The following is a 24,780-nucleotide window of genomic DNA, read 5'->3' on the forward strand; positions in this document are numbered from 1 at the left end:
TAACATTGGAAGGGATAACCGAGTTTGGAATAGCCGAGCTCTGCAGTTCTCCCATTGTGAATCTAACTTGGAGGCGGGAAGTGACTTCTTGATCCTCTTCCATGGCATCTATCCTCTTCAAATCAGCCTCCATCTCTTCCTCCGTTGCTGGCCCAAAGAGGTTAGCATTGTTGTTTGTTGTTGATCTTGGTGCCGGATGAGACACCCGGCTCTCCCCGACTGACTCTTGCGAAGACATCTTGCTCTAATCTGCAGCAGCAACAGCTCAAAACACAAATAGAGGATAATTGCGTGATACGGGAGTCAAAACCTCCGGGAGATTATATAATGAATTTTTACCGACCGAAATACGTGTCGTGTAAGAAAACGGAGTCCGGAAAGCGCACGAGGTGCCCACAAGGTAGGGGGGCGCGCCCTCCACCCTCGTGGAGCCCTCGTGTCCTTCCCGGACTGCTTCTTATTTTTTCTAAATATTCCAAAACAGAGAAATATTGCCTTAAAAACTGTTTTGGAGTCGCTTTACTTACCGTACCACATACCTATTCCTTTTCGGGGTCTGAAACGTTCCGGAAAGTGTCCCTTATGTATTCCTCTAGGGTTACAGTTTCAATAACATTGGTTTCAACATTTATGGGATTACCTGAGATATAATGTTTGATTCTTTGACCGTTCACCACCTTCGGATTTGTGCCTTCGAAGTTGTTGATTTTTATGGCACCGGAACGGTAGACCTCCTCGATAACGTAAGGACCTTCCCATTCAGAGAGAAGTTTTCCTGCAAAAAATCCTAAATGAGAGTTGTATAGCAATACATAGTCACCTACATTAAACTCACGCTTTTGTATCCTTTTATCATGCCATCTTTTAACTTTTTCTTTAAACAACTTGGCATTTTCGTAGGCTTGGGTTCTTCATTCATCGAGTGAGCTAATATCAAATAACATCTTCTCACCGGCAAGTTTAAAATCATAATTGAGTTCTTTAATAGCCCAATATGCCTTGTGTTCTAGTTCGAGAGGTAAGTGACATGCTTTTCCATAAACCATTTTATACGGAGACATACCCATAGGATTTTTATATGCAGTTCTATAGGCCCATAATGTATCATCAAGTTTCTTGGACCAATTCTTTCTAGATCTATTAACAGTCTTTTGCAAAATTAATTTGAGCTCTCTATTACTCAATTCTACTTGACCACTAGACTGTGGGTGATAAGGAGATGCAATTCTATGATTAACATCATATTTAGCAAGCATTTTACGGAAAGCACCATGAATAAAATGTGAACCACCATCAGTCATTAAATATCTAGGGACTCCAAATCTTGGAAAAATAACTTCTTTAAGCATTTTAATAGAAGTGTTATGATCAGCACTACTAGTTGGAATAGCTTCTACCCACTTAGTAACGTAATCAACAGCAACTAAAATATGTGTATATCCATTAGAGGAAGGAAAGGGTCCCATATAGTCAAAGCCCCAAACATCAAATGGTTCAACAACAAGTGAATAATTCATAGGCATTTCTTGACGTCTACTAATATTACCAATTCTTTGACATTCATCACAAGATAAGACAAACTTACGGGCATCCTTGAAGAGAGTAGGCCAATAAAAACTAGATTGCAATACCTTATGTGCAGTTCTATCTCCAGCATGGTGTCCTCCATAAGCTTCGGAGTGGCACTTGCGTAGGATCTGTTCCTGTTCATGCTCAGGTACACAATGTCTAATAACACCATCTACTCCTTCTTTATAAAGATGTGGGTCATCCCAAAAGTAATGCCTCAAATCATAGAAGAAATTTTTCTTTTGCTGGTATGTGAAACTAGGTGGTATAAACTTAGCAAGAATGTAATTAGCATAATCAGCATACCATGGAGCAGTATGAGAAGTATTTATGACATTTATTTGCTCATCAGGAAAGCTATAATCAATAGGAAGTGGGTCATCAAGCACATTTTCTAACCTACACAAGTTGTCTGCAACGAGGTTCTCAGCTCCTTTTCTATCAAGAATATGTAAATCAAATTCTTGTAGCAAGAGAACCCATCTAATAAGTCTAGGTTTAGCATCTTTCTTTTCCATGAGATATTTAATAGCAGCATGATTAGTGTGAATATTTACTTTAGAATCAACAATATAAGGTCTAAACTTATCACAAGCAAATACAACTGCTAAGAATTCTTTTTCAGTAGTAGCATAATTTCTTTGAGCATTGTCTAGAGTTTTACTAGCATATTGAATAACATTTAATTTCTTATCAACTCTTTGCCCTAGAACAACACCTACAACATAATCACTAGCATCACACATAATTTCAAAGGGTAAATTCCAATCAGGTGGCTGAACAATAGGTGCAGAGATCAGTGCTTTCTTAAGTATTTCAAATGCTTCTACACAATCATCATCAAAAACAAATGGTATATCTTTTTGTAATAAATTAGTCAGAGGCCAAGAAATTTTTGAGAAGTCCTTAATGAACCTCCTATAAAATCCGGCATGACCAAGGAAACTTCTTATACCTTTGATGTCCTTGGGACATGTCATCTTCTCAATAGCATCAACCTTGGCTTTATCAACCTCAATACCTCTTTCAGAAACTTTGTGCCCCAAGACAATACCTTCATTGACCATAAAGTGGCACTTTTCCCAATTCAAGACAAGATTAGTTTCTTCACATCTCTGCAAAACTCGATCATGGTTGCTCAAGCAATCATCAAAAGAAGATCCATAGATGGAGAAATCGTCCATGAAAACCTCACAAATCTTTTCACAAAAGTCAGAGAATATAGCCATCATGCATCTTTGAAAGGTAGTAGGTGCATTACATAAACCAAAAGGCATATGTCTATAAGCAAAAGTATCAAAAGGGCATGTAAAAGTAGTCTTTGATTGATCTTTGGCTGACACAGGTATTTGAGAGAAACCAGAATAACCATCTAGAAAGCAAAAATGTGTATGTTTGGATAATATTTCTAGCATTTGATTGATAAAAGGTAAGGGGTAATGATCCTTTTTAGTTGCCTTATTTAATTTGCAGAAATCAATTACCATCCTATAACCTGTAATAATTCTTTGAGGAATCAATTCATCTTTATCATTAGGAATGACAGTAATACCTCCCTTCTTAGGGACACAATGGACAGGACTTACCCACTGACTATCAGCAACGGGATAGATTATACCTGCCTCAAGGAGCTTTAGTATTTCCTTTCTTACCACTTCTTTCATTTTAGGATTCAGCCGGCGTTGATGATCACGAACTGGTTTAGCATCTTCTTCCAAATTAATTTTATGTTGACTTAGAGTGGGACTAATGCACTTAAGATCATCAAGAGTACCCAATAGCAGCACGGTGCTTCTTCAGAGTTTTCAATAATCTCTCTTCCTCATGCTATGAAAGGTTAGCACTAATAATAACAGGATATATCTTTTTCTCATCAAGATAAGCATATTTAAGAGTATCAGGTAACGGTTTAAGCTCAAACACGAGATCACCCTTGGGTGGAGGAGGATCCCCTAGGATTTCAACAGGTAAATTGTTTTTCAGAATAGGTTCCTGTTTAAAAAATACTTCATCTATTTCCCTTCTTTCATTCATAAACATATCATTTTCATGGTCTAACAAATATTGTTCTAAAGGATCACTAGGAGGTACGGCAATAGAAGCAAGACCGACAATTTCATCCTTAATAGGCAATTCTTCTTCACGGTGTTGTCTACTAAATTTAGAAAAATTAAATTCATGAGTCATATCATCTAAACCGATAGTAACAACATCCCTTTTGCAATCTATGGTAGCATTAACAATGTTCAGGAAGGGTCTACCAAATATAATGGGACAAAAGCTATCTTGTGGGGAACCAAGAACAAGAAAATCAGTAGGATATTTAGTTTTCCCACACAAGACTACAACATCTCTAACAATTCCCATTCGTGAAATAGTATCTATATTGGCAAGTTTAATTGCGACATCAATATCTTCTATCTCAGCAGGTGCAATATCATGCATACTTTCTTTGTATAAGGAATAAGGTATTGCACTAGCACTATCACCCATATCACATAAGCCATGATAACAATGATCTCATATTTTAACAGAAATAACAGGCATGCCTACCACAGGTCTATTTTTATCTTTAGCACAAGGTTTAGCAATTCTAGCAGTTTCATCAAGGAAATGAATAACATGCACATCAATATTATCAGACAAGAGATCTTTAACAATAGCAATATCGGGTTCAACTTTAATTTGCTCATGAGGTGTATAAGTTTTAATATTGCTTTTACGAACCACAGTTGAAACTTTAGCATGACCCTTTATCCTAATAGGGAAAGGTGGTTTCTCAACATAAGAAGTAGGAACAATTGGATCATTATAAGTGACAATCTTTTATTCAACTTTAATAGGTGCAGCTACTTTTACTTCTATGGGAGGATGATATTTAAACCACTTCTTCTTGGGGAGATCAACATAAGTAGCAAAAGATTCACAGAAAGAAGCTACTATCTCAGAGTCAACTCCATATTTAGTGCTAAATTTACGAAAAATATCGTTATCCATAAAAGATTTAACACAATCAAAACTAGGTGTAATACCTGACTCCTTACCTTTGTCGAGGTCCCAATCTTCAGAGTTGCGTTTAATTCTTTCCAATAAATCCCATTTGAATTCAATAGTCTTCATCATAAAAGAGCCAGCACTAGAAGTATCAAGCATGGTGCGATTGTTATCAGAAAGCCGAGCATAATTTTTTTGAATAATCATTTCTCTTGAGAGCTCATGATTGGGGCATGAATATAACATTGATTTAAGCCTCCCCCAAGCTTGAGCGATGCTTTCTCCTTCGCGAGGCCAAAAATTATATATATAATTGCGATCACGATGAACAAGATGCATAGGATAAAACTTCTGATGAAATTCCAATTTCAATCGTTTGTAATTCCAAGACCCCATATCATCACATAGCCTATACCATGTCGATGCATATCCCTTCAAAGATAAAGGGAAGACCTTCTTCTTAACAACATCTCCGGGTACACTTGCAAGCTTAAATAATCCACAAACTTCATCCACATATATTAGATGCTCATCAGGATGTTTAGTTCCATCTCCTAAAAAGGGATTAGCTAGCAGTTTTTCTATCATACCCGAAGGAATTTCAAAGAAAACATTTTCATTTTTAGTAGGTTCAGTAGGTTGAGGAGAAACTCTTTGCTCTACTGGTCGGGGTGAAGATACCCCGAACAAGCCCCTCAGAGGATTACTTTCCATAGTAACAAGTGACAGTAAATTTCAGCACACTATATAAATTTTTCCTTACCAAATTCCACTTACCAAAGGCGCTTCACTCCCCGGAAACAGCGCCAGAAAAGAGTCTTGATGACCCACAAGTATAGGGGATCTATCATACTCCTTTCGATAAGTAAGAGTGTCGAACCCAACAAGGAGCAGAAGGAAATGATAAGCGGTTTCCAGCAAGGTATTCTCTGCAAGTACTGAAACAAGTGGTAACAGATAGTTTTGTGATAGGATAATTTGTAACGAGCAACAAGTAACAAAATTAATAAGGTGCAGCAAGGTGGCCCAATCCTTTTTGTAGCAAAGCACAAGCCTGGACAAATTCTTATATAGAGAAAAGCGCTCCCGTGGACACATGGGAATATCGTCAAGCTAGTTTTCATCACGCTCATATGATTCGCGTTCGGTACTTTGATAATTTGGTATGTGGGTGGCCGGTGCTTGGGTACTGTCCTTACTTGGACAAGCATCCCACTTATGATTAACCTCTATTGCAAGCATCCGCAACTACAACAAAAGTATTAAGGTAAACCTAACCATAGCATGAAACATATGGATCCAAATCAGCCCCTTACGAAGCAACGCATAAACTAGGGTTTAAGCTTCTGTCAGTCTAGCAACCCATCATCTACTTATTACTTCCCAATGCCTTCCTATAGGCCCAAACAATGGTGAAGTGTCATGTAGTCGACGTTCACATAACACCACTAGAGGAGAGACAACATACATCTCATCAAAATATCGAACGAATACCAAATTCACATGACTACTAATAGCAAGACTTCTCCCATGTCCTCGGGAACAAACGTAACTACTCACATAGCATATTCATGTTCATAATCAGAGGGGTATTAATATGCATATAGGATCTGAACATATAATCTTCCACCAATTAAACCAACTAGCATCAACTACAAGGAGTAATTAACACTACTAGCAACCTACTAGCACCAATCCCGGACTTGGAGACAAGAATTGGATACAAGAGATGAACTAAGGTTTTGAGAGGAGATGGTGCTGATGAAGATGTTGATGGAGATTTCCCTCTCCTGATGCGAGGAGCATTGGTGATGACGATGACGATGATTTCCCCCTCCAGGAGGGAAGTTACCCCGGCAGAACAGCTCTACCGGAGCCCTAGATTGGATCCGCCAAGGTTCCGCCTCGTGGCGGCGGAGTTTCATCCGAGAAGATGGCTTATGAATTTTTCCTCATCGAAAGACCCCATATAGCATAAGATGGTCATCGGAGGGCCACCAGGGGGCCCACGAGGTAGGGGGCGCACCCAGGGGGGTAGGGCGCACCCCCCACCCTCGTGGGCAGGGTGTGGCCCCCCTGGTGAATCTCTTCCACTGAGTATTTTTTATATATTCTGAAAACGTCTTTCGTGAAGTTTCAGGACTGTTGGAGCTGTGCAGAATAGGTCTCTAATATTTGCTCCTTTTCCGGCCCAGAATCCCAGCTGCCCGCATTCTCCCTCTTTATGTAAACCTTGTAAAATAAGAGAGAATATGCATAAGTATTGTGACATAATGTGTAATAACATCCCATAATGCAATAAATATTGATATAAAAGCATGATGCAAAATGGACGTATCACCCATTTATCAGTAGGTTAACTAGGGCCATATTTAATATATCTAAGGCTATATAGCAACATACATTGTACTGAATGACTAAATATGCAATCCCAGGCTACATAGCAACAAGGAAGAGTGTTACCTTAATGTTCTGATGATGTCTAGATATACATGTAATACAATCTGATACAATGGGATGGAGGGAGTGTTGTACTACATCATTTTTCAATTGTTGTTTAGCTTCTAATATTAACTTAGTGCTTTTAGGTACATATATCATTGCCAATGTTCGACACTTCGACCCTTTCTAGGGCAATGAGATATTCATGAACCAACATCAAGTTAGGAAACTAATAGAGGTTGTTATTAAAATGGTTCCAAAGACGTCAATCGAACTATTTGTTTACACTTTATGCAAGACTACAATGAACTGCAGGATGGTAAGTAAGAACCCTGTAGCATTCTTTTTACTGCCCGTAATGAGTTGTGTTAGATGACAATATCTGAATCTTTTTTCCTTTTGCAGTGGATCCTGAAGGAGTTTACTCAAGATTACCTCTCAAACTACATGATTGGCGGCCGACCATCACAAGGGGTTGGACTAGAGTCCTGCATGCCTTCTGCATCCAGGAGAGCAGAATAGGGCCATTCCGCTTCACCTAGTTCAGAAACTAGAATGTCTGTCGCCTCTTTCTTTACCATCTGTAATACTACAAGTATAGAACCCTGGTTCATCATTCTTTATTTTGTGCTTATGCAATTCTTAAACATATGTACATGTGAATCGAATAATGCATTGGTTGTTTGAACCCGATGGATATGAATAAAGCTAAAGCCTACTTTCAAGTTTAAATTAGGTACAATCTTAAATAGCAGCAATTAAATTAGGGCGAAATTAGGGTGTGCAGGTCATTACGGCTCACACGGTTAATAAAGCACAACATGTGCGATATACATCATAATCCGACATGGTTCACGGAGAGGAAACGTGTGTAACAATGCACACAGTTGTCGTTTGCAAAGCGTGTGTGATGTCAGACACTATCGCGTACGGTGCGGGAAAACTAAATGTGTGTGATTGTCTACCTATCGTACACGGTTTATAATCATGAACTGTTTGTGATGTGCCAGTCATCGTGAAACTCCCGTGCCTGGAATCTTCCTGGAAAACTCCCATGCCTGGAATCTGCCTGGATTTAGGTAAAACCACAAAACTCCGACTGTGATGGCAATGCGAGCACAAATGAGTAGCAAGGATGAAGCATTTGGGATATTCCAGATATCAGGAATGGTTATATAGGGACAACTATATGAATCAAGGCTCCCTATTCCCGACGGTTTCTGGGTCGTGTGGGAAGGACCCCCCTATCGCCGTCACTCGCTAGGTGATGGTTCCAAATGCCGTCGCGGAAAGGGGTTAAAAACCATTTGTATAGCACCGACGCGTACTAGTGTGTCCTAAAGATATAAAAGGTATTTGTAGTTTCTTAGGTCATGCTGGTTACTATAGGAGATTTATCTAAGACTTTTCTAAAATTTATAGGCCTCTTACGAATCTTTTGCAAAACAACACTCCTTTTGTTTTTATGATGATTGTTTAGAAGCCTTTGAAACACTCAGGAAAGCCTTAATTTCTACACCTATTGTTCAACCACCTGATTGTAACTTGCCTCTTGAAATTATGTGTGATGATAGTGATTATGCTGTTGGTGTTGTTCTAGGACAAAGAGTTGATAAGAAATTGAATGTTATTCATTATGCTAGTAAAACTCTAGAGAATGCTCAAAGAAATTATGCTACTACCGAAAAGGAATTCTTAGCAGTGGTGTTTGCTTGTGATAAATTTAGACCTTATATTGTTGATTCCAAAGTAACTGTTCGCACAGACCATGCTTCTATTAAATATCTTATGAAAAAGAAAGATGCCAAACCAAGACTTATTCGATGGGTTTTCTTGTTTCAAGAATTTGATTTACATATCATTGATAGAAAAGGAGCTGAGAACCTCGTAGCTGATAGTTTATCTACACTTGAAAATGTGCTTGATGACCCACTACCAATTAATGATAGTTTTCCTGATGAGCAGTTAGCTGCAATAAATGTCGCTCATAGTTGCTAACTATGCTAATTACATTGTTGCTAAATATTTACCACCTAGCTTTACATACCAATAAAAGAAAAAAAATTCTTCTATGATTTAAGACATTATTTTTGGGATGACCCACATCTTTATAAAGAAGGAGTAGATGGTACTATTAGACGTTGTGTACCTGAGCATGAACAGGGACAAATCCTATGGAAATGTCACTCCGAAGCTTATGGAGGGCATCATGCTGGAGATAGAACTGCTCACAAGGTATTGCAATCAGGATTTTATTGGCCTACTCTCTTCAAGGATGCTCGTAAGTTCGTCTTATCTTGTGATGAATGTCGAAGAATAGGTAATATCGGTGATACGTCTCCAACGCATCTACTTTTCCTAATGCGTTTCCTCTTGTTTTGGACTCTAATTTGCATGATTTGAATGAAACTAACCCCGGACTGACGCTATTTTCAGCAGAACTACCATGGTGTTGTTTTTGTGTAGAAATAAAAGTTCTCGGAATGGAACGAAACATTTTATGAGGAATTTTTATATAGTATATAAGAATTTCTAGAGCCAAGACCTATCGGAGAGGGGCACCTGGGTGGGCACAACCCACTAGGGTGCGCCCCCTCTCCTCACGCGCCCAGGTGGGTTGTCCCCACCTGGTGGGCCCGTAGACCCTGAAACCAACACTATTAAATCCTATTTTTCCAGAAAAAACCAGGAACAAAGAATTACCATGATCCATGAGATGGAGCTGCCGTCACCTCCTATTCTTCATCAGGAGGCCAGATCTGGAGTCCGTTTGGGGCTCCGGAGAGGGGGATCTTTGTTCTTCGTCATCACCAACCCTTCTCCATCGCCAATTCCATAATGCTCCCCACCGGGAGTGAGTAATTCCTTCGTAGGCTCGCTGGTCGGTGAGGAGTTGGATGAGATTCATCATGTAATCGAGTTAGTTTTGTTAGGGCTTGATCCCTAGTATCCACTATGTTCTAAGATTGATGTTGCTATGACTTTGCCATGCTTAATGCTTGTCACTTTGTGCCCAAGTGCCATGATTTCAGATCTGAACAATTTATGTTATCACCATTATATCCATGTTCTAGATCCGATCTTACAAGTTATAGTCACCTACTACGTGTTATGATCCTGCAACCCCGGAGTGACAATAGCCGGGCCCACTCCCGGTGATGACCGTAGTTTGAGGAGTTCATGTATTCACTATGTGTTAATGCTTTGTTCCAGTTCTCTACTAAAAGTAGGCCTTAATATCCCTTAGTTTCCAGTATGGACCCCGCTGCCACAGGAGGGTAGGACAAAAGATGTCATGCAAGTTCTTTCCATAAGCACGTATGACTATTTATGGAATACATGCCTACATTATATTGATGAACTAGAGCTAGTGCCGTATCGCCCTAGGTTATAACTGTCTCATGATGTATATCATCCAACAAGTCACCAATCCAATGCCTACAAATTTACCTTATATTATTCTTGGTAAGTTACTAGTGCTATCATCACTGTTACACTTGCTACAAAATTACTGCTATCACTATTACCGTTACCGTTACTGTTGCTACTATCATCAAAACTACCATACTACTTTGCTACTGATCACTTTGCTGCAGATAATTAATCTCCAGGTGTGGTTGAATTGACAACTCAGCTGCTAATACCTTCAAATATTCTTTGTCTCTCCTTGTGTTGAATCTATAAATTTGGGTTGAATACTTTACCCTTGAAAACTATTACGATCCCCTATACTTGTGGGTTATCAAGACCTTTTTCTCGCGCCATTGCCGGGGAGCATAGCTATATTTTTTGATTCACTTGGGATTATTATCAATTTATCACTATGAAGAATCTGAAGGATGCTTAGACTAAGATATTTCCCTCAAAGACGAGGGGAGGTAAGGAACTGATATCCAGTTCTGCTTTAGATTCACCATCTGTTATAAGTAAACTTGCAACACCACCACATGCTATTACTTCTGATATGTCGCAAGTTATTGATGATGCTACATCTGCTATGGATAATGCTTATGATGATGCTAGAATCTTGCTTAATGATGATGTGCCACTTGGTGATTTTCTTGATAAACAAATTGCTAGAGTAATACAACATGATGTTGTTGAATTTGATGTTGAGCTTGAAACTGAAACTCCTGAAACACCTTCTAGAACTAGCCCTCCTAGATATGAATTGCCTAAGGTACCGGAAGGTTATGTTATGAGTGAAGAAACAACTAGAGATATTCAGCTGGCGAAAGGGGGATGTGCTGCAAGGCGATTAAGTTGGGTAACGCCAGGGTTTTCCCAGTCACGACGTTGTAAAACGACGGCCAGTGAATTGTAATACGACTCACTATAGGGCGAATTCTCTGTCGACACAGAGTTAATTACTTTGGTTGAATCTGATCATTTATATGGCTATGAAACTGAAACTGTTGTGGCACATCTTACTAAGTTGAATGACATAGCCACCCTTTTTATTCAAGATGAGAGAACTCGCTATTACTTTATTCTCAAATTATTTCCATTCTCATTAAAGGGTGATGCTAAAGCTTGGTACAATACTCTTGCTCCTGGTTGTGTGCGTAGTCCCCAGGATATGACTTATTACTTCTCTGAAAAAAATTCCCTGCTCATAAGAAACAAGATGCCTTACAGGAAATATTTAACTTTGTTCAAATTAAAGAAGAGAGTCTCCCACAAGCTTGGGGTAGGCTTTGCCAATTACTTAATGCTTTGCCTGATCATCCTCTTAAGAAAAATGAAATACTTGATATCTTCTATAATGGAGTAACCGATGCTTCTATGGACTTCCTAGATAGTTGTGCTGGTTGTATTTTCAGGGAACGAACTGTTGGACAAGCTGAAGAATTATTGAATAACATATTGAAAAACTATGATGATTGGACTCTTCCTGAACCAACGGCTAAACCCACTTCGAAGAAGAGGGGTATATTATATCTCAGTCCTGAAGATATGCAAGAGGCAAAGAAATCAATGAAGGAAAAGGGTATTAAAGGTGAGGATGTTAAAAATTTACCTCATATTGAAGAAATACATGGGCTTAATACACCACCACTGCCTAAGGTGGTAGAGGTAAATTCTCTAATGGAATTCAATGATAATGACAATCCTCACAATATGCATCCTAGCCAATGCCTTTATGAGTTTGAAAATTATATTAGAAAACAAGATCACTTCAATGCAAATGTTATGAAACAATTGAAATACAATTATGATATGATTGCTCGGTTGAGTGACTTGTTATTTAGAATATCAAATGATGTTAGAGGTGTTGGAAAGTATGCTTCTAAGGTTCAAACCCAGCTAGAACAAGTTGCTAAATCTCAAAGAAAGTTGCTTGATGAGATGAATAATAATATGCATGACTTTGCTGTTAGAGTTGCAACTAGAGGAGGTAAAATGACTCAGGAACCACTTTATCCTAAGGGACACCCTAAAAGAATTGAACAAGATTCACAAAGAGCTAACACTACTGCACCTAGTTCTTCTAGAATGAAAAACAAAAATAAAAATGACATGACTTTGCATGCTCCCAATGAACCTGAAGTAGAAAACCGCCTAATAATGCTAATGAAACTTCTATCTCTGATGCTGAAACTCAGTCTGGTAATGAACATTCACCTAATGATAATGAAAAAGATAATGCTGATGTTCATGAAGACTCTCAACCAAATAATAAAGAACCAGACAATGATGTTGAGATAGAACGACCTGTTGATTTTGATAACCCACAACCTAAGAATAAAAGGTATGATAAAAGAGACTTCATTGCTAGAAAACACGGTAAAGAAAGAGAACCGTGGGTTCAAAAACCTATGCCTTTTCCACCTAAGTCAACTTAAAAGAATGATGATGAAGAATTTGAACGCTTTGCTGAAATGCTGAGGCCAGTCTTTCTGCGTACTCGCTTGACTGATATCTTAAAAATGCCTCCTTATGCAAAGTGTATGAAAGACATCATCACAAATAAGAGAAAAATCCAGGAGCTGAATCTCCACTATGCTTGCTAATTATACTTTTAAATATGGAGTACCAAAAGACTCGGAGATCCGGGAATACCGACTATACCTTGCTCTATCAAAAGGAATTATGTGAAAACTGATTTGTGTGATTTAGGAACTGGTGTTAGTGTTATGCCTTTCTCTTTATATAAAATACTTGATTTGAATAAAATCACACCTACTGAAATATCTTTACAAATGGCTGATAAATCAACTGCCATACCTATCGGTATCTGTGAGGATGTTCCCGTTGTTGTTGCTAATGTTACTATTTTGACTAACTTTGTTATACTTGAGATGCCCGAGGACGACAACATGTCGATTACCCTTGGTAGACCCTTCTTGAATACTGCACGGGCTGTTATTGATCGCAATAAAAGCAAGGTCACTTTTCATATCAATGTTAATGAGCATACGGTGCACTTTCCGAAGAAACAATTCCAAGTGAATGGTATTAATGTTATTGAAAAATCTCCGGCAATCACTATTGGAAGTTTTCAAATATCTCTACATACTGTCAAAAAGAAATATGAAATTCTTATTGTTGGGGACATTCATATCCCCATTGAGGAAAACCATGAATATCTTTAGGAAGTTTGGCTCCAAGAAGAACTCCAAGGGTGTTATTGGGAAGTCATCTAATAGTGATCTCCATCCTCGGAGGTTGGCGGAGGTACGGCCGTGTGAATGGCCGCACACCCCGTTCCTGGAAGAGGCTGGAATCCTTCAGGACTTCATGCAATATACTGTGAATGCCGGCCTCACCGATTTCATCGTAGATGAGTGTTAACAACACCAAATCCTCACAAACATCTTTGTTTAGAGTTTTACTTTCCTGCCTAGGAATAATCCTCCTGAAGTGAGCTTTGATTTATATGCTGAAAACCATCAGATACCACTTACTGAATTTTGTAACACATGCATGATCCCTTCAGATGGGAGCATGGCCGAGCCTAGGCCAGCTGGGTTTGAGGCCTTTTACCGCACTTTGACAGTGGGAGATGAGAGAGGGGTGTCGGCTACCACTGCCGCTGGCTTGCATTTTCCTACTGTTCATTACTTTGCACTTTTCATTGCAAAATGCTTGCTTGCTAGGGAGAAGGTGGGAGCGCTCAGCTCACCAGACCTTTCTGTTTTGCGTCGTGCACTAGAGGGCGACAGCACTTATAGCTTGGGAGCTATTGTGGCTCGTCGCCTCCGTCTTAATAAATCTCAGGGTAAAATCCATGGTGGTATTTATGCTACTCGGTTGGCGGCCCACTTTAATGTTGGGATACGCCCTCACGATTACCCTCTGACCAAGGTTTATCTAGACCGTGCAGCCATGGAACACCATCATTTTCTTGCACAAGATTATCCTGATATTCCTATTCCTTATAACCTGGTTTTTAGCATTGAAACTCGTGATATTATTCCTTTGCCTGCTCCTGCTTTGTTTTATTTTGTTGCCAGGGGTGGATATAAGATCATGCCTGCGGACATCATCACCTACCGAAACGCTCCAGCTGCTACAGAGGCAGAGGAGGAGCCTCCGCAGTGGGATCAGTGGATGCCCACTCCTCAGTACCCCCACTACCATCCAGAATACTGATCAACTCCCAAGTTAGGCCAAAAGCCTAAGCTTGGGGGAGTACGTGTTTCTCACCAACATTACATTCATGTCCACTTATTCATCTTGTCGGTGTTCACACTTTTTCATTGTATCATCCATGTTTAAATTTTATTTTTCTTGCTTTCTTCTTGTGTGTTTGAAAAACTTTAGAAAAAAGCTATATCTAGTTTATTTTCCATGCATGCTTAGTAGTAATATTAAAAATAAAATCCAAAAAGATTTCCTTGTTCTTCTTTTGCTTGTTGGGAGGTTTCCCGTGTAAATAGTTTTTCTCGTTTTTGTTTCTCCCTTTTATTTGCTTGTTCAAGAAAACCAAAAACTCCAAAAATATCTCAGTGTGTTTCTCTGAATTTCTTTTATTTTATTCGAGCTGTACCAAGGAGAAGACCACGATAAAAATGTTGAGTGGCTCTCATATGAATAATTGTTGAACTAATAAAGAGCCCATTTTACCTTGTCTTCTCCTATCGAATAAAATGTTTTGCAGATTCCAGCTTAGTTCATGGCATTCTTGCACTATTATTATTTTCATATCGTTCGGTCAGTGCAAGTGAAAGGCAATAATGACGATATTCGATGAACTGGCCGTGGCAGAGAGAAACTTGTATGAACTCGACTTGTTCTGTTTGTGTAAATATGTTTAACCTAGTATCCATGATTCAGCCCATTATGATTAAACATGTTTGCAATGACTATTGGAGATTATAGTTTCTCATGCCATGCATAAGTAGCTGGGAGTGAATAATGATTTATCTTGGATATCAACATTGCGCTAAAATGATTGTGATGTAGTATGATGATATGGTATCCTCCTCTGAATGTTCGAGTGGCTGGACTTGGCACATGTTCATGCATGTAGTTGAATCAAAACCAACATAGCCTCTATGATATTTATGTTCATGGTGTTCATATCCTACTCATGCTAGTGTCTAATGATACTTATGCATAATGCAGGATCATGATCGTTGTTGCTCTCTAGCTGGCCGCTTCTCAATCTAATTGCTAGCCTTCACCTGTACTAAGTGGGGATTCTATTTGTACATCAAAAACCCTGAACCCAAAGTTATTCCAGATGAGTCCACTATATCTACCTATATGCGGTATAACCCTACCGTCCTAAGTAAATTTGCATGTGCCACCTCTAAAAACTTCTAAAAAAATATCCGTTTTGTGTGCCTGGATCGTTCATGGAACGATAGGAGGTAGTCGGTATCTTCCATGCTAAGCGGGTTATTCTCAGGTCGAGTGTTTATTCACTCGCCATCGCACGAGAAATGGGCGGTAATAGGGATGCCCAGTACCAAACTACAAAATACAAAAAGATTTAATCGCTCAAATAATCAAACAAAAACTCCCAATGGAGTCAAAACCTTTACTTTCATCGCTTGGGAACCTTCACTATCTTGTTTAGCATGGGAGATATTGATAACTGATAGTTGTGAAGTAAACGAGAAGGGTGCATGTCTCAAAATACCATTTATCTCTGTTTTAAAACTTGAGCTCTGGCACCTGTGCAAATCACTGCTTCCCTCTGCGAAGGGACTATCTATTTATTTTTATGTTGTGTCATTACCTTCTAAAACAAGCGGTAGAACCTGAGGGCACAGCTGTCATGACTTATGCATTGTGTGTAGCTAATGTTGAGTGCATCATGACTGGATATTTTCTACCACGAATTACAATGTTTAGTCGCTGCTCGGACTTTGGAGGTGCTCTGCATTTATGTTTTGCGGTCTCAGAAAGGGCTAGCAAGATACCATGATTGTAATATTATATCATGGTTGTTTTGACAACGTGTTGCCGTTTGAGATGTCTTATTATTGCTCGCTAGCTGATTCTGTAATTGATATGAGTTAATATAATCTTTAAGAGTTATTGTCGGCATGGTTAGTTATAATGTTGGCTGAAAACCTGGGTGCTGCTTATGCTTATTTATGCAAACAAGAGCAAAATAGTTCATAAAAGTTTTTCTTTTTCACTTCCAGTTTATCAACTGAATTGCTTGAGGACAAGCAATGGCTTAAGCTTGGGGGAGTTGATACGTATCCAACGTATCTACTTTTCCTAACACTTTTCCTCTTGTTTTGGACTCTAATTTGCATGATTTGAATGAAACTAACCCCAGACTGACGTTGTTTTCAGCAGAACTACCATGGTGTTGTTTTTGTGCAGAAATAAAAGTTCTCGGAATGGAACAAAACTTTGCGAGGAATTTTTATATAATATATAAGAATTTTTGGAGCCAAGACCTACCGGAGAGGTGCACCTGGGTGGGCACAAGCCACCAGGGCGCGGCCCCCTCTCCTGGTGTGCCCAGATGGGTTGTCCCCACCTGGTGGCCCCGCAGACCCTGAAACCAACGCTATAAAATCCTATTTTTCCAAAAAAATCTGGGCGAAAGAATCATCGCGATCCACGAGGCGGAGCTACCGTCACCTCTTGTTCTTCATTGCGAGGCCAGATCTGGAGTCCGTTTGGGGCTCTGGGGAGGGGGGTCTTCGTTCTTCATCATCACCAACCCTTCTCCATTGCCAATTTCATGATTCTCCCCACCGGGAGTAATTCCTTCGTAGGCTCGCTTGTCGGTGAGGAGTTGGATGAGATTCATCATGTAATCGAGTTAATTTTGTTAGGGTTTGATCCCTAGTATCCTCTATGTTCTAAGATTGATGTTTCTATGACTTTGCCATGCTTAATGCTTGTCACTTTGGGCCTGGGTGCCATGATTTCGAATCTGAACCGTTTATGTTATCACCATTATATCCATGTTCTAGATCCGATCTTGCAAGTTATAGTCACCTACTACATGTTATGATCCAGCAACCCCAGAGTGACAATAGCCGGGCCCACTCCCGGTGATGACCGTAGTTTGAGGAGTTCATGTATTCACTATGTGTTAATGCTTTGTTCCGGTTCTCTATTAAAAGGAGGCCTTAATATCCCTTAGTTTCCAATATGGACCCTGCTGCCATGGGAGGGTAGGACAAAAGATGTATGGAAGTTCTTTCCATAAGCACGTATGACTATTTACGGAATACATGCCTTTATTATATTGATGAACTGGAGCTAGTGTCGTATCACCCTTGGTTATAACTGTCTCATGATGAATATCATCCAACAAGTCACCGATCCAATGCCTAAGAATTTACCTTATATTATTCTTGGTAAGTTACTAGTGCTATCATCACTGTTACACTTGCTACAAAATTACTGCTATCACTGTTACCGTTACCGTTACTGTTGCTACTATCATCAAAACTATCATACTACTTTGCTACTGATCACTTTGCTGCAGATAATTAATCTACAGGTGTGGTTGAATTGACAACTCAGCTGCTAATACCTTCAAATATTCTTTGGTTCCCCTTGTGTCGAATCTATAAATTTGGGTTGAATACTCTACCCTCGAAAACTGTTGCGACCCCCTATACTTGTGGGTTATCAATCGGTAAGCGTCAAGAAATGCCTATGAATTATTCACTTGTTGTTGAACCATTTGATGTTTGGGGATTTGATTACATGGGACCTTTTCCTTCCTCTAATGGGTATACACATATTTTGGTTGCCGTTGATTGTGTTACTAAATGGATAGAAGCTATTCCAACCAGTAGTGTTGACCACAACACCTATATTAAATAATGCTTAAGGAAGTAATTTTCCCAAGGTTTGGAGTCCCTAGATATTTAATGACTGATGGTGGTTCACACTTTATTCATGGTGCTTTCTGTAAAATGGTTGCCAAGTATGATGTTAACCATAGAATTGCATCACCTTATCATCCTCAGTCTAGTGGTCAAGTTGAACTTAGAAATAGAGAAATACAATTAATTTTGCAAAAGACTGTCAATAAGTCCAGGAAGAATTGGTCTAAGAAATTTTATGACGCACTTTGGGCTTATAGAACAGCATATAAAAATCCTATGGGCATGTCTCCTTATAAAATGGTTTATGGTAAAGCTTGTCATTTGCCTCTTGAGTTAGAAAATAAAGCATACTGGGCCGTCAAAGAGCTCAATTATGATTTCAAACTTGTTGGTGAAAAGAGGTTATTTGATATTAGCTCTTTAGATGAATGGAGAACCCAAGCTTATGAAAATGCAAAATTATTCGTTAAAAGATGGCATGACAAAAGAATCCAAAAGCGTGAGTTTAAAGTCGAAGAATATGTTCTTTTGTACAACTCTCATTTCAGATTCTTTGCAGGAACACTCCTCTCAAAATGGGAAGGCCCCTATGTTATCGAGGAGGTTTATCGGTCTGGAGCCATCAAAATAAATAATTTCGAAGGTACTACTCCGAAGGTTGTCAATGGGCAATGAATAAAGCATTATATCTCACGTATGCCCATTAATGTTGAAAGTACTATTATCCAAACTTTGACACCAGAATAACACATAAAAGAGTCCTTTGGAACACTCTAGAATTGTGAAAATAAGGCGGTACGTGATACAGTAAGTAAACGGACTCCGAAAAATCCATAAAAATATTTTTTGTCAGTTTTGGAATATTTAGAAAAATAGGAAAATAAGAAACTACCGGGAAGCGTACCCTGATGGGAACAAGACACCAGGGTTGGCGCGCCCAGGTGGGTTGTGCCCAACTGGGACACCTTTCGGACTTCGTCTTTCTTCCGTTTGCTTGTCCCCCAAGATAAGAAATCTATATATGTACTTCCCGAACCTGTTGATCACCGTATCGCGGAGAAATCCTCCGTTCTCTTTTCTTGCTATTTTTTTGCCAGATCCCATCTACCATGGCCACCTCAAGCTCCTCCAAGGACAAGTTCTTCAAGAACATCATCAACCCATATTTGCGGGAGGTGGTGCAACACCCTTAGGTCATCCAGATGCATGAGGGGGTGCTTCACCTCCACGATGTGCCAAGGAGGCCAGACTTGAAGCTATGGAGCAAGATGTCTTCCGGTGCAAGGGGATGGTGGAGCGTGGGCTCAATGCCAATCACCTCATGATCATGGACCTCTTCCGTGATCTCAAGGTGGATGGCAAGCCCATGAAGGACATCGTCTTCACCCTCAATGAGAAAATCAACCTCCTCCAAAGCCAGAGCTATGATCTCCAAAACCAAGTCTTTGAATATGAGGCGAGGTTTAAAGGTATGAGTTCGGCTGCTAGTTGGAGGACTCGTGAGACTCACTCCTCCTCTTATGATGGTGGACCACTAGCATGGAAATCCGAGGACAAGATCTCTTCACCACCATCGTCTTCTTAACCACTCGCTAGTTGGAGAATTGAGTATTGGGTATGGGCACTCCCCTTGGCTTCCGCCAAGCTTGGGGGAGGTGCCCCGGTATCATATCATCCCACTATCTTTTTACCTTTACTTATTTTAGTTCGACCTTTTTCTTTAGATGAACAAAAGTTTAGTTCGATCCTTTCTTCCTTGAGAGTTTGCTTAGTGATCTATCCCTGTAATCGTGTGCAAGTTATATAATAAAGTTTAGTTTGAGTTTTTGCTTTCTTTACTTTCATTCAAGTAAAATAAAAAAGAAAGGAAATAAATAAAAGAAAGGAAATAAATGAAGAAAATATCATATACTAATCTTATTGTAGGTGATGACACCACATAAGGAAGAGTATAAGTAGAAAAATTTATTAGAGATTGACAAACATAGCATTAGTCAATGATGCAACTCATGAAAGAATTAATAAGGGAAGAGAAGATTCACATATAAATATACTATCCTAGAAATATTTTGTGATTGTGAGCCCTCATCAAAAAATTATATGCCAAAATTTTTGTCATTGTACAAGGAAGACAACTTAATGGTTTATGTTTGTTTATATTCACATATAAGTCATATTGTCATAGATCCTTTAACATGTGGTGCTTGCCCCTATCTTTGCTAGCCAAAAATTCCGCACTAAGTAGAGATACTACTTGTGCATCAAAAAACCCTTAAACCCAAATCTTACTTTCAAGTGTCCACCATACCTACCTAGGGATTGAGCAAGATCCCTCAAGTAAGTTGTCATCGGTGCAAAAAGGCAATAAAATTGCTTCTAAAAGTGTGACATCATTTAGTGTAAGAGAAAATTGAGCGTTGCATGAACTTGTGATGGTGAAGAATAAAAGCGACAGACTGCATAATAAAGGTCGCTATCACAAGGGGCAATGCAACGTGACGTTCTTTTGCACTAAGGAGTTGAGCATACAAACAAATAAGCGCATGGCAACCTCTGCTTCCAACTGCGAAGAGCCTATCTTATACTTTTATGTATTTACTTTTATGCAAAGAGTCAAAGTTTTCCATCTATCCCTTTTTATTTTTCTCCTTTGGCAAGCATCATGCGGTGATGAAAGATCAAGGCACATATGTCTAGTTGAATATAGATAGCATGAGTTATTACTGCTGACATCACCCTTGAGGTGAATATGTTGGGAGGCGAAACTATAAGCCCCTATCTTTCTATGTGTCCGATTGAAACATTTTGGTCATGTGTACACGGTGAGTGTTAGCAATCATAGAAGACCATATGATGGTTGAGTATGTGGACTTGCCTAAAGGCTCTGATATGTGACCCTTCCTGAAAAGATGATGAATGTTAGTTGCAAAGTTGACTGAGAACATAGTTTGTTGGTTTCTAATAGAGTTTTTGCTTTATACTTCGATTGTGTGATGAACTGTCACTTATTCATGAGAAGTCTATGATAAAAGTCCTATGGTAAAAGTCTTATGTTTAAATTTGTTGCTGTTATAATAATCTACATGATGCTTCTATGTCTGTATTTTGTTTTTATCGACACCTCTCTCTCTAAGCATGTGGACATGTTTTTCGATTTCGGTTTTCGCTTGAGGACAAGCGAGGTCTAAGCTTCGGGGAGTTGATATGTCCATTTTCCATCATGTTTTCTTACTGTTATTTAAGATGCTTTTATCCATAATAATGCTTTTTGGGGGTAATTCTAATGCCGTTTCTCTCATAATATGCAAGGTATACACAAAGAGGGAGAATTCCGGCAGCTGGAAATCTGGACCTGGTAAAGCTACGTCAGGCTACCTATTCTGCGCAACTCCAAATAAGCTGAAACTTCACGCAAAATTTTTATGGAATATTTGAGGAATATTGGAGCAAATAACTACCAGAGGGGGCCCACCAGCTGGGCACAACCCATCTGGGCGCGCCAGGAAGCCCAGACACGCCCTGGTGGGTTGTGCTCACCCAGGCCCACCTCCGGTGCCCATCTTCTAGTATATAGGTCGTTTTGACCTAGAAAAAATAAGGACAGGACTTTCGGGACTGAGCGTCGCCGTCGCGAGGCAGAACTTGGGCAGGAGCACTTTTGCCCTCCGGCGGAGCGATTCCGCCGGGGGAAGTTTCCTCCCGGACGGGGAAATCATCGTCATCATCATCACCAACAACTCTCCCATCTTGGGGAGGGCAATCTCCGTCAACATCTTCAACAGCACCATCTCATCTCAAACCCTAGTTCATCTCTTGTGTTCAATCTTGTTACCGGAACTATAGATTGGTGCTTGTGGGTGACTAGTAGTGTTGATTACATCTTGTGGTTGATTACTATATGGTTTATTTGGTGGAAGATTATATGCTCATATCCAATATGCTATTTAATACCCCTCTGATTATGTGCATGTTTATCATTTGTGAGTAGTTACTTTTGTTCTTGAGGTCATGGGAGAAATCATGTTGCAAGTAATCATGTGAACTTGATATGTGTTCGATATTTTGATAGTATATGTATGTTGTGATTCCCTTAGTGGTGTCATGTGAACGTCGACTACATGACACTTCACCATATTTGGGCCTAAGGGAATGCATTGTGGGGTAGCAATTAGATGATGGGCTGCGAGAGTGATAGAAGCTTAAATCCCAGTTTATGCGCTATTTCGTAAGGGGCCGATTGGATCCAAACGTTTAATTCTATGGTTAGAATTTATTCTTAATACTTTTCTCGTAGTTATGGATGCTTGCAGGAGGGTTAATCATAAGTAGGAGGTTTGTTCAAGTAAGAACAACACCTAAGCACCGGTCCACCAACATATCAAATTATCAAAGTACCGAACACGAATTAAGCCAACATGATGAAAGTGACTAGATGAAATTCCCGTGTACTCTCAAGAACGCTTTGCTTATCATAAGAGACCGTTTTGGCATGTCCTTTGCCTCAAAAGGGTTGGGCTACCTTGCTGCACTTTTAGTACTATTATCGATACTTGCTCGGTACAAATTACCTTGCTATCAAACTACTGTGCTACTTACAATTTCAGCACTTGCAGACATTACATATCTGAAAACCACTTGTCATTTCCTTCTGCTCCTCGTTGGGTTTGACACTCTTACTTATCGAAAAGAGTTACAATTGACCCCCTATACTCGTGGGTCATTAGCGTGCCCACGTTACACCATGCGAGAATCGTGCTGCACTTCGAAACTAGAACCGTAAATAAATTTTGAGCTTGCTTCCTGTCACATTCCAAATTACCACGCTATATTTAACTGCAAACCTGTTCACACCGATCAGAACCTAAATGGTTTCCCACTTAGCAGCGTATTACTCGGTTATAAATACTACCCACTCCAAGATGACTACACATTCCTCCTCAATTCCTCATCAACGAAAACAAACAAGTCTTTCACCGTCGTTCCCTTGCGCCTGCCATGGCAGGGGCTCACCATCCTAAGAGGAGGAGTGAGTCTCACGAGTCCTGCAACTGGCAGCCAAACTCATACCTTTAAACTTTGCCTCATATTCAAAGTCTTGGTTTTGGAGGTCGTAGATCTGTCTTTGGAGGAAGTTGATTTTCTTGTTGAAGGCGAAGATGATGTCCTTCATGGACTTGTCATTCGCCTTGAGATCATGGGTATAGTCCGCGATCATGAGGTTATTGGCATTGAGTCCACGTTCCACCATCCCCTTGCACGGCAAGACTTCCTGCTCCATAGCTTCAAGCCTAGCCTCCATGGATCCTGTCCTCTTGGGGCCTTGCACATCGCTGATGTGGAGCACCCCCTCATGCATCTGGATAGCCTGAGGGTGCTGCATCACCTCCCGCAAATATGGGTTGATGACATTCTTGAAGAACTTGTCCTTGAAGGGCTTGAAGCGGCCATGGTAGATTGGATCTGTCAGAAAATAGCAAGGAAAAGAAAACAGAAGATTTCTCCGCAATACGGTGGTAAATAGGTTCAGGGGGTATATAAAGATTTTTTTTATCTTAGAAAACAAGCAAACGGAAGAAAAACGGAGTCCAGAAGGTACCCGAGGTGGGCACAACCCACCTGGGGGCGCCCTAGAGTCTTGTGCCCACCAGGGTGACCTTCCTAGTTATTTATTATTTTCCTAATTTGTCTTATATTCCAAAACAAACATAAAAATTTTTTGCGGAATTTTTGGAGTCCGTTTACTTACCGTATCACGTACCTCCTCTTTTTCATGATTCTGGAGTGTTCCGGAAGGTTTCTTTTTATGTTTTCTTCCCGTGTCATAGTTTGGATAATATTGCTTTCAACATTAATGGGCATACCTCAGATATAATGTTTTATTCGTTGCACATTTACAACTTTCGGGTTAGTACCTTCGGCATTATTTATTTTGATAGCTCCAGATCGATAAACCTCCTCGATAACATAGGGTCCTTCCCATTTGGAGAGGAGTTTTCCTGCAAAGAATCTGAAACGAGAGTTGTACAAAAGAACATATTCACCAACTTTGAACTCGCGCTTTTGGATTCTTTTATCATGCCATCTTTTAACTTTTTCTTTAAATAACTTGGCATTTTCATAAGCTTGGGTTCTCCACTCATCTAGTGAGCTAATATCAAATAACCTCTTTTCACCGGCAAGTTTGAAATCATAGTTGAGTTATTTGATTGCCCAATATGCTTTATGTTCTAACTCAAGAGGCAAATGGCAAGCCTTCCCATAAACCATTTTATAAGGAGACATACCCATAGGATTTTTATATGCTGTTCTATAATCCCAAAGCGCATCATCTAATTTATTAGACCAATTCTTCCGGGACCTATTGACAATTTTTTGTAAAATTAATTTTATTTCTCTATTGCTAAGTTCAACTTGACCACTAGACTGAGGATGATAAGGTGATGCAATTCTGTGGTTAACATCATACTTAGCAAGCATTTACGGAAAGCACCATGAATAAAGTGTGAACCACCAT

Source organism: Triticum urartu, chromosome 6 (assembly GCF_003073215.2).
Source record: "Triticum urartu cultivar G1812 chromosome 6, Tu2.1, whole genome shotgun sequence".
In the NCBI taxonomy this organism is placed as follows: domain Eukaryota; kingdom Viridiplantae; phylum Streptophyta; class Magnoliopsida; order Poales; family Poaceae; genus Triticum; species Triticum urartu.